The 16,559-nt window shown below is 39.2% G+C and overlaps 1 long non-coding RNA gene across 1 annotated transcript; it reads left to right on the forward strand.

The window, feature by feature from the left end:
- The first annotated feature begins 1,544 nt into the window (after nucleotides 1-1,544).
- On the forward strand, nucleotides 1,545-16,142 carry LOC122459712. Its single transcript, XR_006280567.1, has 3 exons — nucleotides 1,545-1,736; nucleotides 13,149-13,153; nucleotides 16,132-16,142. It is a non-coding gene; the product is annotated as an uncharacterized LOC122459712 (long non-coding RNA).
- Nucleotides 16,143-16,559: the final 417 nt, after the last annotated feature.

Consider the following 16,559-nt stretch of genomic DNA (forward strand, 5'->3'; position numbering starts at 1 on the left):
GTATATAGTTAGGGCCCTACCAAATTCATGGTCATAAAAAAGGCATCACGGACCATGAAATCTGCTCTCCCCCGGTTAAATCTCGTCTTCTGTATGCTTTTACCCTATATTATACAGATTTCACAGGGGAGACCACCGTTTCTCAAACTAGGGGTCCTGACCTAAAAGGGAGTTTCAGGGAGGTCACAAGGTTATTTTAGGGGGGGGATCACAATATTGCCACCCTTACTTCTGTGCTGACTTCAGGGCTGGTCAGCTGGAGAGCAGCGGTTGTTGGCCAGGTGCCCTGTTCTGAAGGCAGCACTACTGCCAGCAACTGTGCAGAAGTACGGGTAGCAGTACAGCAAACCTCCTCTACAATAACCTTGTGCTTCCCGCAACACACACACTCCTTTTTGGATCAGGACCCCTACAATTACAACACAGTGAAATTTCAGATTTAAATATCTAAATTTATAATTTTTAAAATCCCATGACCATGAAATTGACCAAAATGGACCATGAATTTGGTAGGGCCCTACCAATAGTGTGAGTGTTGCAACTATGCACATCAGGGCTCCCAACTATATTATAATTTGAATAATACTTGGCCTGATTTTGGGACAAGAACCTGTCAACCCTCACAGTGATAAGTGGGAATTCTTAAGTAATCAATATAATCAATACATAATCTATAGATCAGGCTACAGATTTGTAAAAATACTCTGCTTTAAATAAGAACATTCCACTATATTTCTAATTACATTTTTATTAGTGGTATTAATGGGAAGTTGATCCATTGATGCCTCAAGAAAGACATTCTGCCTTCCTTGAAATTGGGCAGTGCATTGTCAGTAGTTCACATGTCTTTGCTTTTCTGCCCAATTTAAGGTTGAACTAAATGAATTAAGCACTTGGAACGATTTCCTCTTTTAGAGGGAGAAGTTTGGAAGGGGGTAGGGAGAGATCAGTTGTTGGAAACAGAAAGTTCCACACCAAGCTGACAATCAAATGTGACTTTTTAATTGGTGAGAAAGCATGACTCACCAATGCTATAGGCATGGATTATGTAAGTTTATCAAAAGGGAAAGGGAACACAGTGTAGTTTTCACTGCTTGCCATGTAACACATATTATAAAAGAGGACATAGCTACCACATGGGTTTACAGGGTGTGTGTGTGTGTAATCCTCAGAAGTACCTTCAGTTAGAAATGATATACTACAGTAGAAATGAATGCTAGATGATCACTTCCTTAGGATGTGTTTACATGTAGAGTTCTAGAATGCCATCTTTAAATATGTTTTATTTGAACTGACTAGCAGTGCAGAACATAAATGTATGTTTAATCAATATAATGATGGGAAGTCACACAGCAGTCTTAGCTATGAATCAAAAAGTGTCATATTAAAGAGTTCAAGAATTCTAGTTTTACAGAAAATAAATTGTCTTTTCAACTATGAAATACAATCTGCATCAAAAATGGTTTGTTTCATGCCATCATTTCAATGAACTTTGAAACAGAAAAGCAGACAAGGAATTTAAATGAAGTCACACACATGAGGGTCATTCTTGTCAGATGCTAGCTTATGCAGATCAAGGAGTGACTGGTTTACATTCTTTTCCAGGTGCAAGGCACACTCCATTGCTGTCAACCCATTCTCCCAATCATCACGATCTGGTTTCTTGATGTCCTGCAAAAAGATGCGACCGCCCCTCTGGTTCTGCAGCTTCATGAATTTTGTAGCATGCTCATAATGTGCATATAATTACATTTAATATATAGCTTTAAAGGTCTGTTAAGGATGTTTGTGTTGCTCTCATGGCATGAAGCAGCCTTAAATCCAGTTTAACTGCCAGTGGAGATTTCCTCCTTCCAGGGGAGGGGGGAATCTTTCAGTTATGGAAGGCCACTATATTAGTTTCTACTCTATACCTTTAGGGAAAACAGTGTATGGGATTGATGCCAATGCAACGATTGATTGCCAGATGCCAGAACAACCCCTAGGAACCCTTAACAGTTGGCTTAACATAGAACAGCCTGTAGGCTGTGCTGTTTTATGCTGCAGGCTTGATGGCACCCAACATCCTCAGGACTGGGAAAATACATAGGTAATTTAGTCATCTTTACACTCTTCCTATGAACTCAGACAGTCCCACGATTCTGGGGTATAGAGAATTTTAAAGGCTTTTAATCTATTTAAGACCTTTGGCTCTGATTCAAGAAAAAAGTCTGTCCAAGCTCTGATGCTGCCTCTGATACACTTCCTGAGGGAGGCTTGTATTGTGGATGCAAATATGTACTGTTGTTACCCCAAAACTTCCTTTTTTCTGTGCAAAATCAGAGACCAGTCCCACATTCTTAGGTGTACTGGGTAGAGATGAATGTCACTGCTATGCAGTGGGCTAGTACAGCCCTGTTCACTACAAAAAAACCCAAAACAAAAAACAAACACAAAAAACCCACACAAGCCTTTACAATAGGGACTCAGTAAAATTTAAGGTTTCAGAGTTGCAGCCGTGTTAGTCTGTATTTGCAAAAAGAAAAGGAGTACTTGTGACACCTTAGAGACTAACAAATTTATTTGAGCATAAGCTTTCGTGAGCTACAGCTCACTTCATCGATGCATCCGATGAAGTGAGCTGTAGCTCACGAAAGCTTATGCTCAAATAAATTTGTTAGTCTCTAAGGTGCCACAAGTACTCCTTTTCTTTTTTAGTAAAATTTAAATGAGGCACAGGGATTTTCACTCTCCAGAGGGCCTATTCAAAGCCCCCTGTATGATTTAATCTCCAAGTTAAAAGCCTAAAGCCCCAGGCCTGATCTTGCAAAGTACCTTCAGTTTCTATTGACAGGGTTAGACTGTTAGGAGTTACTCCTATACATAGGTGAAATTCACCCTTGCACAGTAAGCATCTTCACTACTACATAAATGTGTAGGATTTTACTAATAACTGTCAAAGTAGTTGGCCTGTATTGTATGTGTGACTGAAATGGTATGGTAAAATAGTTTGTAGTGTTATTGTAGCGATGTTGGCTCCAGGATATTAGAGAGAGAAGGTGGATGAAGTAATATCTTTTATTTGACTAACTTCTGTTGGTGAAAGAAACAAATTCTGAGCTACACAAATGTCTTCTTCAGTTTTATAGTCAGGCATTAATATCATACATAACTTTAATTGAAAAAGTAACTTACACAGGTTTCAGCCATTGCAGTCCCATCATGCTAATGATTTCTAGAGTTGGTTGTATACTAGACAACATTATTCAGTGAATTATTTGAAAAATATTTCCATTATTTCCCCAATAGTTATTTAACAAATAGTATTCCTCCAGGTTTAGAGGCAATTGAATATTGCAAAGTAGTATTCACATAAATTATTCAATGAATGACAGCAAAATAAAAAAGCCTAAAAATCTGCACCCACAAGACAATTACATACTTTTGTACACATAAAAGACCACATTTCCTTTCAGAAATGCAGTGTTACATACACACAAAGTGCACAGATTCATTGCATAACATATAGACTGTTTTAGAAAGTGTGACCTAAATGAAATTTTAAATAAAAATATATTATATAAATACCCTAGAAAATACTTATATGCCCTACATGGATTTCTAGAATTCATTGTGGTTTTCAATGTCTGGGAACTGAACAATCCACATGAAAAATATAAAAGAGTGTAAATAATATACCTAGTTACATCTAAAATACATATTTACATAGTATACAGCAAATTACTCCAGAAGCGATTTCATGCACTTTCCTGACAAACCACTTAATTTCATTCCTTATTCATGTGTCATTAAAAAAAAATCTGTCTATATAGGGAAAAGTTGAAAAAAACCAACATTGATCCAATTAATATCTTATTTTTATCACCATTGTTTTAGATTCATATGCTTATTTCTGTGCACTCATTCACTGTCATGTAACTAAAGAAACAAACAAAACAAAAATCTGCTTTACAGTATAGGTAAGATTGTGATATGCTTACTCAAGTTCAGTATTAAGCTTATTCTTTGATGAGGCCCATTGAGTTCAACCACTGGGAAAGTAGGATAATCTATTTATGGATCACTCAGGAGTTTAATGAGGTTTTAAGGAAACAAACGAAGTGTGAATGAGCATGTGTGTGTATATACACACATTTATTTAATTAGATTGATCTCTGCATACTATATGGACATACTGTATTGGGATAAATTCCATTTGCTGAACTACAGCGGCACTATACACGTGATTAAGACTAATAGGATTTAGGCACATTATATAAAGATTCATCAGGAGCGTTTACACTTTATATATATTAAGGGACAGAATAGGATCAGATTAAAAATTTGCGGGAAAGAGTAATAAATGAATCATTCTTATTTCATGTTTCTACTAGCTGTCTTAATCGCTGTCAACTGAGTTCGAAGTATTATAAAGTTTCCACATTTCCTCCTGTGGCATTCTTTTTCGTAGCTTTCTGAAGCACACCCTTTTCTGTGAAACTCTGCTTAGTAAATATTAATTTACCCTCAATTACTAATGACAAGTGAAAGAAATGCTTGCATTCATCAGCACCACAGCCTTAGGACATACGTTTGTCCTTCAAAGCGTTCAACCATTCGACAATTAGAACTAATAGTTACTCCAGGCTATAGACTGTGAAACATTCAATGCCTGTTCAATGCTGATTTCTTGGCAGAAACAATCATGGTGGTCTTACAACCTACTGACTTTATCAGAGAAAGTTGGGAAAAGTGATTTTGCAAAGTGGTCAAATTAGACACAGTGTGACTGTTTCAAATGTGAAAGCACTTAAGGATTTGTGGGGAGTATAACCACTAGTCAACTATTAGTTCACTAATAACATTAGCTAGCTATGTTAAAGGTTGTTTATTTTTTGGTCAGGAACATAGCTTAAAAAACTGGAAATTCTGCAAAATAAAAACCAAAGACACAGAAATTGCTTAAGAAACATAACAATGGCTAATATTTACATTTTGGTGTGTGCACCTACAACATTAAGCAACGCTAAATCTGCAGCTTATTATCCATTATGAGTATGTGCTTTCCCCATCTTTAAATGGAGAAAGTTCCTCCACTGAGAGTTGCCTTCTCCATAAACAGCTGCCATTTTGTGTTCAGATGGACCCTGCTACAAGGGAAATGCACACAGTGTTCTCTGATGGAGATTTTATTTTATACTAAGAATGGAAAAACTAAACTAAGGCCAGTCAATATACAGGGTAGGTCTTTGTGTAGAAATATAAACATCATGTTTTATTTTCCATTTTGTCCATTTTTAAATGGATAAACTTTTTTTATTGTTTCAGGGAGTAGCTGTGTTAGTCTGTATCCACAAAAACAACAAGGAGTCTGGTGGCACCTTAAAGACTAACAGATTTAAAGCTTTTGTGGGTAAAAAAACACTTCTTCAGATGGGGCATCTGAAGAAGTGGTTTTTTACCGATGAAAGCTTTAAATCTGTTAGTCTTTAAGGTGCCACCGGACTCCTTGTTTTCTTTTTTATTGTAATACTTATTGGTAAGTTTACTATGTGAAGGACATGGATGAAATCCTGGCTTCAGTTAAATCAATGGGAGCTTTGCAGTTAACTTCAGTGGGGCCAGGATTTCACATACACATCACTCATTCATAGAGCTGGCTAAAGATGTTAACTATTTTCCAGCAAAAGTTTCACTTGAAATTTCATGAATTTTTTTGATTTTTAGTTTGACTTAAAAATTGAACAATTCAACCCAAATATAGTATTTTCAATTTCAGTTTCCCACTCCTTTTACTGCCTTTAGTTCCCTTTCCTTTTATACCATTTTTCTATTAGAAATGAGGAGAGATGGCAGTGAAGTGGGAAAACAACCCCCCCCAATTGAAAGATTTAACATTTTCTTTATTTTATTGAAGCCATTGCTGTGAAAATCTTCCATTTGTTTTTCCTCATGACAATTTCTACATAAATTTTCAATTCAGATCAAAATGTCATTTTTCATTGATTAAACCATTCTAGTTGAATTTCACTCTTGTGCAGAAGGCCCCACACAAAATAATTCACTGGTGAAGTCCCACGTAAAGCATAGGCCTATACAGGGTTGAACTTCACCCTCTGACATCCTTAAAGTTCATGATTAGTGGCTATAGTTTAAAACTTTGAAAGAGAAATGTGCCAAGAATGCTCTTGCCCAGGTCTCTGCCATTTCAACAGAACTACTTACTGCCACTACCAGAAAGAAAAAATAAAAATTTAGAAATTCTGAAACAAAATTTCCATTTATGCAGATGACATATTGTATATTTCAAATTGTTAAGCTATTGAAGGCAATAAGGGAATTATTTATATTGCCATAGTACTTAAGAACTCCAGTTTTTCTTCAGGACCCCTATTGTGCTAAGTGCTGTACAAACAGAAAAAAAAAAGATGGTCCCTGCCTCAAAGAACTTACAATTTAAGTATAAGACAAGAGACAACAGGTGGAGGGCAAGGGAAAAACATTGTACAATGACTATGTTGGCAGTGAAGATGAAACCTGGGACCTCTGTATCTAACACATGAGCTTGTACTGCTTCAGCTAGAAGACCCCCTGTCTCCCTTGCTTAGTCAGTGTTGCTAACTCTCATGATTTGTCATGAGTCTCATGATAATTATTGTTTCCCTTAAAGCCCAGCTCCTGGAGTCAAGTGGCTAGGTGATGATTTCAGTCTTCATTCTTAAAGAAAAAGTAAGTTTCTAGCCTTCATGGCTCTGGAGAAAGCTTCGCAATATGACCCCAGTGCACCCTAAAGGCTCAAAAAGAAAAAGGCAAATAAACACCAAATCTATGATTTTTTACATAATCTCATGATTTTAAAGCCAATCTCATGATTTTTGAACATTTGGGGGTGGCAATACTGCTCAGCCAAGCCCGTAGGAAGCTTATCAATCTCTAGGTGGCCTATCCACCATCAGAGGGAAGACAGATCACATAATATTCCATGTGAAACTGACTAATACAGGAGAGAAAAATGGGCATAAAGAGGATTTAAATATGATACCTTGATTTTATAAAATGGAGCGGATATCTTTCATACAATTGCAAGAGAATGTGAGAAAGCAAAAAAAAAGTGGTTTTATCTTCAGCAAATGGAGATTTACATAAGATTTACATAAGAATTTGACACAGTATAAACTAGATTTATCCCACAGAGAGGAATATGGGAGGAAATAAGATAACCAGTGTTGGGATTCCCTCTGAGACCTTTTCCTCTTGGATTATCCAAAACACCTTGTCCAGTTCTGGGAGAAAACTTCATCCAGTTCTCTGGGATCCAAAACGCTCAGTTTGACTCTGGATTTTGTCACTCAGTTTCCTTTAATTGGCATATACAGTCAAGAGTTGATCAGACTCAAGTGTAGGGGGTGGGTATAGAGCGTACCACACATCCAAAGTTACACAGACCACCTCTTCCTTTATATACATTTACATATTGCATTTGCTATATATTAAATCACACAATTTTGGATTGGCTTAGTTTCTTTGCCAGAACCAATCCCTGTGCAGCATGCTCTGTCCATGTGCTCTTCACGGTGATCCAGGCTGATCTTTACATTCCAGGTTTATCTTGTCCAGAGTCCCTAGCATCAGGGTGTTGCAAGGACATCCTGACTCCAGCATGCTGTTTGTCAAGCCCCTATTTACAACTTAACATTCTATTCACCTTCCCAGTTATGCCCACTAAGAAATGAGGCAAGTTACTTATATCAAGCCAGGCCTACAACCAGATCTTTGGTAGAACATTAATAGGCACCTTGTATGCATACTTTAAGCATGTCACTCCAGGACAATGTGCAGTAAGGATGAAAAAAGGGTTAAGGGCTAGCAAATGTCTCCAGAGCACTGGGAGGATATGATGTTAAGCCACTATAAGAAGAGAGAGAAATTCACCCCTGTTCAGAAGGCTAGTACAAGCTCTATGCATCACTTAATCCTTATTTTGAAGAAGGAATTGAGACAATTTGTTGGGGGACACAGTTTTTGTAAAGGGAAGTCATGCCTCACCAACCTATTAGAATGCCTTGAGGATGTCAGCAAGCATGTGGATAAGGACAAGTAGTCAATATAACGTACTTGGATTTTCAGAAAGCCTTTGACAAGATCCCTCACAAAAGGCCTATGAGGAAATTAATGGGATATGTCATGGGATAAGAAGGAAGATCCTCTCATGAATCAGTAACTGTCTAACGGTAGTCAGTTTTCCCAATGGAGAGGTAGAGGACTGATATATTGAGACAATATTCATAGTGCAATTCTAGCATGACATAACAATAGAGAGATGGGTACAATTCAAACATCATGAGATCAAAGTCTCCTGAACTTCTAAACTATGTGTTCTGAAACAAAACAGGTTGAAATTTGCCAAATAATTTTTTATTCCTTTGTTATCAGCTGATTTAGGCACACAGTTCCAATACACATATGCAAATCAAAATTGCACATATGCATTCACTAGTTCATGTACATCAGGGATTTTCATGCTCTTAACAGGAAGGCACAAAATATATGGATTTTTAAGCTTGAGTGCCTGAATTTTCAGCCCTCTATCACCATGGACCACATTGTGTAACCTTTACTCTCATCAGTAGTGATTTGCTTACATGTGGACTCTCACTGGTGTCAATGGGACAACTTCTGAGTAAGGGTTGCCCAATCTAACCCAAATAGTTTGGAAACTCAACAATTTGAGATTGCTGACATCGCTCCATTTCCTCAGCCATATTAAATGGATCAGAATATCAGTTCATTCTAAGAGAATCAAGTGTAAAGCTTTATAAAAATGTAAAGAGCTATTGTTCTGTATTGTTCTGTTTCAAAACTACCTGAAGAAACTAACCAAAAGACTGCTGTCACCTTTCAGGAAACAATTCCAGCCCAAACATCATTACAATACATGTAAGCATGTACTGGAATTGTTATTTATGCCCCTCCCCAAACATGCAAGGCACTTTATAGAACATGAAGACAGCAAGGTTCCTGCCCCCAAAATTTGTCATTGAATTGTAGAGTTGACACAAGAAGAGGATAACAGATAAAAGGATGGAACAAGTGAAGACAAACAAGGGTTACAATTTATTGTGCACTTCATCATGGAAACATAGAGCTGAAAGGAACCTCAAGAGGTCATTTAGCTTATTCCCCCTACCCCCTTTTGCTGAAGCACAATCAGTGTGTGCTGAATATTTATGACCTCAACTCAGTTCATCATATACTTTTGCTTCACCTCATGCACCTTAATAAAAAGCCCAACCTTGCCCAGCAGTTTCCTAGTTATCCTTTGTAACCTTAGGACCAATCCCAGCCACCTCCTTCAAAAACAGTCAGATCTTCTTTGGAAAATACAACTTTACTTAATACTGCAAGCCAAGCAATAGATACACTTTTTTTTAGTAAGCCTGATATGGAACCACCTTACTCTTCATCATGCAGTCTCATTGCTCTTTTACATTCTCTCCTTAACTTCCCTGCCAAATTTGTTAGTCTCTAAGTTGCCACAAATACTCCTTTTCTTTCTGCCAAGATTTCAACTCATATAGCCAAACAGGCAGTACTGATCAATCAGAACAATTCCCAGCCACACAGTGGCAGATAATCTCTTCAATGTTCTTGAATGTGCAGCACAAAGAACATCCTCTTAGAATTGACCCAGAAAAAGATTTGGATTCTCTTGAGTACGGCTATTTATTCCAAGCACTTGAAATCTTTAAATTTGGCACTTCTTGTCAAGTGACTATTTTATTTATGTATTTTGATTCAAATACATTCAAATAAATCTATCCAAATAGTTGACCCTTCTTGGGTTTTGAGTTTTGGCTTTGATTCAAGTTTTCAGCAAGGCTTTGGAATGGTTCTTAATTTATTTAAATGTAATGGACTTGTCTGTCTCTAAGGAGAACAATTAGCACCATGAGACATTATGGACACACTAGAATGCAAATGGTCTCCTTGTGCCTTCAGTATGGGTCAAATGCTCACTGGCCAACGCATGTAGGTGCATGCCAGAAAATCAAGCGAGAAGAGGGGAGTGAAGGAAGAAATCTTACACCTTAGTTCTGGCTTCCTGTCCTCAAAGCCTGCAGAAGCCATTCCACAAGAGGCTCCATTTGGGGGCTGTGATCAAATGCACTCCTGTATTCACACCTTATACATCATTGTAATAAACTTTGTGTAAACTAAATAATCTAAAATATGCCTTGTGAAGTATCATTTGAAAACTCAATATCATCATGATGAAATGTATGCAGCAACATTATATGTAAAGTTATGAATTTCCCTAAATTATGTTGGTAGCACATGTTCAGACCCATGTATCCCTAATCAAACATGTCTATCCTAAACAAAAGAATGTGTTTTACCTCAATTTACATATTAATAGTAAACAAGGTCCTTGAGACAGCAAGAGGGAGACAAGGCAAATCTGCATTTTAGCAAACAGCATGAAACCGCTTTCACCACCAGACTCCTTGTCTCCATCCTCAAAGCAGGATGGAACTTTATCTTGTGGTAACCCTCAGGAAAATAAATCAAATGGTGACTGTACTATAAAAGTGAGGGGCAAAAACACCCAAGTTGATCTCTCCCTATCCATCTCTCTTTCACCTAAAGATGACAAAAGAAACAGGCTTAGGGAGCAGATTCTGGCTTGAAAATTTGGTCACATTTGATACTGGGAACATGTGGTAAGGGATTTCACTGTGAACCAAGTCTAGTTTATTAAGTTCTAGCTACTAGAAAGAGTTGTTTCTTTATTTCTCTTGTAACCATTTCTGATTTTAATGCCTTAGGTTTTAAGTGAGGACAAGTATATCTCCTTGTAGTTATATTTTTTTATTCTTTAATCAAAACTAATCCAGTGTTGTGACCTGTGTTGGTTACTCCATTTAGGGTAGCAAATTGTATATTGATCCCCTTAAAAGGTCAATGGCTATAGTATATTTATACTAGGAGAGGACTGGAGAGTACAGAACACATGTTTTGGGAGAAAATCTGGGATTTGGGTGTGCTTGGGTCACCCTGCAAGTGGTAACCAAGGCTAGTGGAAGCCAGAGTGAGACTGCTGGGTGACTGGCAGGCTGCAGCTATTCACAGTCACTCAGGATGTGACCTGCATGTTGGCAGGCTGTTTGTGAGGGCCTAGGTGGGAGCTACAGCAGCAAAATATTATGTAAGGCACCATAGTTTGCAGGGCAGTGGTGACACAGCCCCTCACTGGTCTGGATTGCACCCAGAATGTCATAGGGCATTCCAGTTGAGATGCAGAGGCCAGACATTTTTGCGTGTGTATCCCTGAATCTACCAGTGATACCTTTACCCTCCCTCCCACTGTGCAAATTACCCCTGCTTTTGGAAAGAGTAAGCTAAACAAGGAAGCTCTGCATGGATCTACCATCAACCAAAATAGGGATGCCTGTTAATGCTAGGTTTGCACCTATTTGTGGTCAAGTAACATTTCCTGAATTCGGTGCTCTCTCTCTACCCAAACAAATGTGAAACTATGAAGACTTGCTTGGTAGCTAAGGTAAAATTTGTATAGCTCTCTTTTTTTTTTTATTAAATCTTGTCTGAGTTATCAGCTAGATAATATGAGAAGAGTGGGCTTGCCCTGAGGAGCTAGCTGTCAATGGTTATTGTTAATCATAATCTAACAGATACCAGATACTGCTATTTGGCAATTGAGAACTGATATTTTTCTTATTTAAGATGATTGGAATGAAGGAAACATAAAACATTCATTCATTCCCCAATAACTGAAAGTACTTTAATACTTAACATTTGTCCAGATTTCAAGCAATTCATGTATAATACCAGAAAATGTCCATTTTGAGAAGTTACTAAAGCTGGTATTTTAGATACAATGGACCTAATTCTCTTCTGGAGTAACTCCACTGAGGTCGATACAGTTATGCCAGCAGACAATCTGCTCCAATGCAACATCAAGGAGGAATGTACCTGAAAAGGACGGCCAGATCTCCACTCGTGTATGCTAGAATACTCTTTGAACTCACTGTAGCTCTGCCAGTTTACACCCGCTGAAGATTTGGCCCCTACTCTGTAGCTTGCTTTTTTCAATCGCTATGTTGAAACATAAATTCTAGTTCTTTTGATAAACTCAGAAGTGTTCTGAAACATTTTATTGACATAGGTGGTGATACAGCAAATCATTTCAAGCACATAAGCAGTCCCATTGACTTCCATTAAATAAAAATAAGAACAAGCACAGACTCTTGCTGAAAATCTGACTTAGTGGGATTGCTCACATGGTTAAAGTTAACCACATGCTTAAGTGCATTGCTAGATTGTGCTTGTAATCACAAAGAGTTGTATTGTGGGTTTAAGGCATAGCTGTGTGTTGGCTGTCCAGAATTGTACTTCCCATCACGAGCTATTCTGAATAACTCCTGGGGCTTCCCAGCACACAATGGGAGCACATCTACTGCTACAGCCCATCATTGGATGCAGTATACCTCACCCTTGCTCTGTGAACCAGTGCAAAGGAAGGTTTCAGAGTAGCAGCCGTGTTAGTCTGTATTCGCAAAAAGAAAAGGAGTACTTGTGGCACCTTAGAGACTAACAAATTTATTAGAGCATAAGCTTTCGTGAGCTACAGCTCACTTCATCGGATGCATTTGGGTTAGTCTCTAAGGTGCCACAAGTACTCCTTTTCTTTTAGTGCAAAGGAAGTGGACCTCCTTCCTGCCATCTTTGGGGAGCTGAGAAAACAATATTGAAAGTTGATTCAGCCCTCGTGGAAGTCAGTCCCCCTGAATGGGTTGTGAAAATGGTTTTGTTTGGTCTCCACTATTACCCATGTTTAAAACTGGAGCCACACCACCCAATGTCAAAAACATACACACATTTTGTACATAGTGTAAATCAGAGGAAGTCTAGGGGAGCTGTAAGTGCTCAGCACCACTGAAAGCCAGGCTGCCTATTTTTATGCCTAACTTTAGGGAACCAAATTAAAAAACTGTCTTGAGTGCCTGCCTATGGCAGCAGAAGGAACAAGTGTATGAGCTGGTTTTAGAACACAGGAGGTTTCTAGACTCCAATCACAGATTTAGACCACTAGATCATGCCTTTCTCTGTCACAGTACACCACAACGTAATCAATTAGTCTAAGAGAGAAGCCTTGGTGTCAGCTGAATGGAGGTACTTCTTTGGAGCAAAATTGTGCCTGGCTGCTCTAGAAGTGTGCAAGGAGGCCCACCCTCTTGGCATAGTTGAAGTTCTTGTGCTCCCTGGAGTACAGAAGCCTACTGCTCCTTCCCAGTGCTCCCTGCAGTGTATGAGAACCCCGTGGGGCAAAGAAGAGACCAGACCATGGCCCCAATAGCCAAAGAATTAGCCCAGTACACAGAGGCAAGATGCTTCAGTCCCAAAATTGTGTAGCTGCAGGAATGTTCTACCTGCATTCCAGAGAGCCTGAGGATGGATTCTATCTCCCTAAGCCAGAATTTCTTTCAGAGCTTGCCTGGGATGGAGTGGTTTCCACACATCCCCAATGCAGAGCTGAGCCTCAATAGCATGTCTGACCCATTGGGGAAGACTTTTTAAGAAGGAAGGACCATTATGACATTTGAGAATCATGAATCCTACTTTAAACAAATCTAGGAATATTGGCACTGATTCTGAACTCACTCCATGTTAAACAAGAGTCTATTGGTCGATATCCCTAGCTGCTGTAAATCAGCATGTGAAGGTGTTCACTCACCAAGAGAGTGTCTCCTTGTGGCTGGGCATGGGCATAGCAGCTCTCCCCTTATCTGGTACCTCCCATGAACCATCACTACAATGGTCTCTCTTCCTGTAACTCAGCCCTCTGACTGGGTCACAATTTAGTCCACCTTTTCTGGAGTAACAAAGTTCAACATAAAACAGTCCAATGTCTAGTTCTGATAACTGGGCCAACAAATTTAGCCTAATTGTGCATTTAGGTGTAGGAAGTTCATAAAGTTTCAGAATTACCTATAACAAATGTCAATGGGGAAAGATACGAAAGACAGAAAGACTGAATCAGTCAAACAAAAAGACTCACTGATATAACTCAAGGACTTCAGAGTAGCAGCCGTGTTAGTCTGTATTCGCAAAAAGAAAAGGAGTACTTGTGGCACCTTAGAGACTAACAAATTTATTAGAGCATAAGCTGTAGCTCACGAAAGCTTATGCTCTAATAAATTTGTTAGTCTCTAAGGTGCCACAAGAACTCAAGGACTGTGATCAAACACAAGGATCATGCCTCGTAAGTAAGGGGAGTAGTGGATCAGAAACTAGTGAACCCAAAATTGGTATGTCAAAAATTAGGATTAATTGGTGGACAAAATAATGAGGGGAAAGGCTATTCCACCCATCCCTCCCTTTTAGGTTCCTTAAAGAAAGAGACTTTGAGGAGAAAAATTGGCTCCTGGAGCGAGCTTCACCATCGTGGCCCTACCATCTCCTAGGACCCCAGGCCTTAGTTATCCTGATCCTGAATGATATCCTGACCAGAGCAGGCCAGAGACATGGACTGAGATGACACTGCCACCTCTATGAGCTCCAGCTGAATCCCAACTACCACCTGGGGTGATACTTTGTGTAAAAAAAAAAAAAAAGTACCCCCTTATGCAAGCTTTTCCTTCGGCTATCTTATTTCTTCTCTTTCCTATTGTTCTCCTTTTTCCTTCTGTCTAATCAGAGTCTGGTGTAGCTGGCCAAACCTATATTCTGCAATATTGCTGTAAGCCTGTGACAAGGAACAGGCAGCTAAAACCAATGCCTTAAACAGCCTGATACTGGCACAAGTTTGACAGTTCTCGGAGTGGCTGATAAAACCATGTGCTGGGCTTGTGTTTTTCAAGCAGTGACTCTCACTTGTAATCTTAACTCCAGAGGCAGAGCTGTATTTTATATCTTTGCTGATAGACATTAACAACTACAACAGCTACAGCCCATCTCAACTAGCTTTCCTCTTTTCCTCAAAAGGGCAGTTATAACCATCTTTAATATCATCTAAAAGCCTATTAAACAATGGTGTTTTTTGCCCCTACTATAAACTCTCTCCAGCTAAAGGGAAAGAACAAGGGACATTGTTAAATTGTAAGGTATTAAGTAATGCTTTCACTTCAAATGCATTAACTGTTTTCCTTTTCTGTACGTTTAATAAAAGATTAAAAGGCTGTTTAGTAATGTGTTTGCCATGGTACTAAGCAGGCTGAGGTCTGTATACCGAACCCCAAATCTTGTTTACAAACTGTTTAATATTAGACATTGGCTGTGTCGTGCTAACACTTTTGACTCATTGGGCCCATTTATTCCATCTTAATTAATACAACAGTCCTCCAAAAAGGCTTGCACCCCCAACTCCAGGCCCCATGGTCCTCACACCCTTGTGTCAGGCCTTTCCATCATCCTTATTGCCTTATACTGGGGTGACTCCATGCCATGTTCTCCACTGGCAGGTAGGAGAACCCCGGGCTCTCCCACCACCAGATTCTAGCCCAGGGAACTATCATCAGCAGCTAACCTCTGCTCACTACCACTCCTTGTTGCTGTTTCTCTTCAGCTCCTTCCTATGTAATTTCATGGAGGCCTATTTCCCTACAGCCTGTCTAGACTCATCCTTTTCTCAGGCCCAGGATTCACAGGACTCCCCTTGGAATCCCCAACAAAATCAGAGTATAAACATAACCCCATTCTACCCTCCTTGGGCTTGACCTTATCCCATCCTTAAGTAAATGCCGCTCAGGGCTCCCCCAGGGAGGTCCAGTTTTTGCCCAGGATCCCCACTAGAACCTTGGGTGCTGCTTTATGCCTCCCTGAGCTATTTGCCTGCCTTCTCTCACTAGAGTAGGATACCAGAGCTTCCACCTCACTGTCTAGTCTCAGAGAATAACTGTAGCATATCTCCTTACAGCTACAAACTTCCTCTCTTTATGCCAGCCAGCCTGTTCCTGCCCAGCTGGGCATCATGATCAGTTAAGCCTGGTTCTCCCTCTAGGGGCAGCCAGTTAACATAACTGGCTTCTCAGGCCCTCCTGAATCAATTCAGGGCCTGTATGGCTTACACAGTGGGGCTCCATTGACTCTGATGCTAGGCTGATTTACACCCACTGTAGTTAAACTAGGGTAAAGTGAGATCAGAATCAAGTTCAGTATCTCTAATACTGGAGTTGTGCGTACTCAGCATCTTAAAGGATTAGGCCTATATATTACCCCTTTCAATATACACAGAGGGTAAGTATGAATTAATGGATCTCTGTGTGACCTAGACCTAATGTTGCACAACACTTCTATTTGATGATTACTCTTTAGAGTTTATTCTCACTAAAAATTTGGCATTCTTTACACTTGACAGATTAACACATAGATGGGGAAATTTGCATATTTATTTTAAACTAGATGTTTTCCATGCAGGACAGCCAAATTCCCCATCATCACTATAATCATGTTGTGTTTTGTTAACATAATGGACCCATTAAAATTCTACCACATGCTTCTTTGTTGGCAAGGAAAGGGTATTTACAGGTGATTTCCAAATGAATCCTAATTTAAACATGTAG

Source organism: Dermochelys coriacea, chromosome 4 (assembly GCF_009764565.3).
Source record: "Dermochelys coriacea isolate rDerCor1 chromosome 4, rDerCor1.pri.v4, whole genome shotgun sequence".
Lineage (NCBI taxonomy): Eukaryota > Metazoa > Chordata > Testudines > Dermochelyidae > Dermochelys > Dermochelys coriacea.